At 36.5% G+C, this 3,251-nt stretch overlaps 1 long non-coding RNA gene across 1 annotated transcript; it reads right to left on the bottom strand.

The window, feature by feature from the left end:
- Positions 1 to 769: 769 nt before the first annotated feature.
- LOC130470472 (uncharacterized) lies at positions 770 to 2,065 on the bottom strand. The gene is made up of 3 exons (XR_008930885.1): positions 1,927 to 2,065; positions 1,555 to 1,627; positions 770 to 943 (listed from the first exon to the last, which is right to left on the bottom strand). It is a non-coding gene; the product is annotated as an uncharacterized lncRNA (long non-coding RNA).
- Positions 2,066 to 3,251: the final 1,186 nt, after the last annotated feature.

Here is a 3,251-nt window from a genome sequence, read left to right as displayed (position 1 = left end):
AAGTCAGTGGGAGAAAAACTGCTTTTCTAGTATTGTATGTCGACGACATATTACTTGTCGGAAATGATATTCCTATGTTGAACTCTGTCAAGATTTGGCTTGGGAAATGTTTTTCGATGAAGGATCTAGGAGAAGCACAGTACATACTGAGCATCAAGATCTACAGAGATATATCTAAAAGGAATGATTGGACTTAGTCAAAGAACTTATATCAATAAGGTGCTTGAAAGGTTCAATATGGATGACTCCAAGCGAGGCTACCTACCCATGTCTCATGGAATGACTCTTATCAAGACTCAGTGCCCAAAAACACTGGATGAGGAAAGACGAATAAATGGGATTCCATATGCATCATTGATTTGTTCAATAATGTATGATATGATATGTACATTCCCGGATGTTTCGTACGCACTTAATGCTACGAGCAGATACCAGTCAGAACTAGGTACTGCACATTGGACTGTTGCAAAGAACATTCTGAACTACCTGAAAAGGCACAAAGATAATTTCCTGGTCTATGGTGGAGATGATCAATTAATTGTTAAAGGTTATACGGACGCAAGTTTCCACACCGACAAAGATGATTTCAGATCACAGTCTAGGTTTGTCTTCTGGCTCAACGGAGGTGCAGTAAGCTGGAAAAGTGCTAAACAGAGAACCTGTAACGCCCCGACCTCTAACTCAAGTAATTAAGCAGCGGAGTTACCCTAATTCGGTCGGGACATTACCGCCGTAACTCCCTCTTGGGAATTATAAGGCCATTATCCTCATCATACTTTTATAAAACTAATATAAATATGTTCTATATATTAATATTCAAAAGTGACTTACATAACTTAGTTGAAAATTCTTACTTGAACTTAATACAATTAAGCTTAAACTAGGTGAACCCTAATAAGACGAAATCCTTGCCACTATTCGCATATGTCGCCCCGATCGGCACCTAAAACATAAAACAAAAACGGTGAGCCGAAGACTCAGTAACGTACTACTCTAGCAACGTAAAATCATTTCAACTCATTTTAGTTACTAAAACAGGGAGAATAGAATATCATAAAATATTTAATAAAAACATCATATTAGTTTATTCATAACATTTTCTTTTATTAACATGCTAGTTGTTGGCAAGTATAAACTGGTGGAACGTCTTCCACGATGGACCGGTGTCCATAAGAGCCTGTGCTCAACTGTGGGCCTGTGCCCCTGGGTACATGCATGACCGAAACTGTAAACTGTGAACTGTAACCTGTGAACTGATACTGCAAATAAAACTAGGTCTTTCACTTTTATTTATCATGTTTTAATTAGTTTTATACTTTTCCACCTCTGTACTTCAGTTGAAGTAAAAATAACTCTTGAGATCAGATGATCAATAAAACATAATTGTTTTCATGGTTCTCATAAATATCATATAAATATGAAATAGTTTACTTAAAGCATACTTCTTTTCCGCAAATCATAAAACACGATAAACATGATTAAAACTCAACTGTAACCTCGTAATTTTATAATCTCATTTAGAAGGGACTTGCGGGTACTAGCAATAGCCGTTACCTCAAATTCGTGATTGACTAGGCTTTTTCTGTAGCCTTGATTATTGTCCTTCCTGAGCTCCGAGGGTCGAGATCTTTATGAAAAATAAGTATGGTCAACATATTACTTTCTTTTATTATTATTAATAATAATAATAATAATAATAATAATAATAATAATAATAATTTAAACACATTTTTTTTTATATAAAAACAACGTAACAGGTACTTTGTAGTAGTTTTGTAGCTACTAGATCCCAAAAATTTAAATATGTAACTATTAGCAAAATGGGTCAACTATAATGTAACAAATTAAAGATTCTTTACTGGAAAATAAAAGCCCACTAGCTTTGTAAACCCACTAGCTAATGAAATGTCAGTAACAATTACTTACCCCAACAAGTCAACCTTGGGCCACTACTTAGGGTAGGATAACTTTATTGCTCAAAGAAACAAAATCCCAAATGGAACTTGTTTCCCCCAAAATACTGGAGCGCCAGCAACAAGGAACTCGCACGGAGGAAGGGAGGAAGGAAATAGGGCGGCTGACCGATCTTGTGCAAGGAAGGTGACCAGTGCTTGGGTGGAGCTGGGCGGTCCGAAGCACGGCGCCGGTGGTGTTTGCTGCAGCGCGGTGTGAAGGGAATGCAGGGGAGGAAAGGTCGTAGGAGAAAGAGGAGGAGTAAGGCGAGCACTGGTTATGGTGATGGCGCTCGAAGGTTGAAGGTAGTTTGGGTGATCAATGGTGGTGGTTTCCGGTAGAATGGGGCGGCAGTGGTGAGTAGTGGTGGTGGTTCGAAGGTGAGAAATTACAGGGAAGGTGGGTAATTTTGAAGGAATTATGTCCTTAGACATTTCCGGCAATTACTAAATATAAATAGGAATTAATTATAAGATAATAAGTTAATTATTTTAGTAATCATATTTGCTTGCTAGAGAATAAATGTGATTAGCAGGACAATATTGATTGGACCTACAACTAAAATATATTAATCCTATAAGGTCACACATATAAGCATTAATTGGAATGGGCCCAAAAGGCCCGATGGCAACCGGTCTGTTAAGGGAAGAATGTTGGGCTTTGGTTTTGTGTTAACCTAAAACTCTCACATTATAATAGTTATAATGTCAGGGATTTAGAAATCACGTTCATTCAATATCTGACAAAAAGGAAAACACAAAAACCCTAATTCTCTAAACGCCGTACATCCCAAACAAAGCAAGAGACAGATTGTGATCGTTCTCTTCCGTACTAGCATACGTGGGATTCAATTCGTGCTTGTGGACTGAGTAGAGGAGCAACAAGTGGGGCTCTAAGATCTTCGAAGCTTGCATACGAACGGGAGAACACGCTTCAAAGGTGATTATTTTTTTGACTTAATCTGATCTATATTATTGTTATGCATGTGATCCTGTGATAGATGTTAGGAAATTGTTTCCTGAAATTCCGCTTTATGCATCTATATGTTCCTACAGTGGTATCAGTTTTAGCCTCTTGCATAATATTTTATGATCATGATTGTATGCAACATTATTATTTTGATTCAATTAAGGGAAGATTTATTTATGGCTTGAATTTGCACAATTAATATATGATATTAATTGATTGGAATCATTAAATCGTGATTTAATTAATTTTTGCTCAAAATAAATTTATAAAATTCCGAAATTTTTATCAGAGGGTCGAAATTAACAGTTAATATCACATAAAAATTTTCG

Source organism: Spinacia oleracea, chromosome 3 (assembly GCF_020520425.1).
Source record: "Spinacia oleracea cultivar Varoflay chromosome 3, BTI_SOV_V1, whole genome shotgun sequence".
In the NCBI taxonomy this organism is placed as follows: domain Eukaryota; kingdom Viridiplantae; phylum Streptophyta; class Magnoliopsida; order Caryophyllales; family Amaranthaceae; genus Spinacia; species Spinacia oleracea.
Note: the sequence above shows the minus strand (reverse complement) of the source record. Positions and strands in the feature narration are given on the sequence as shown.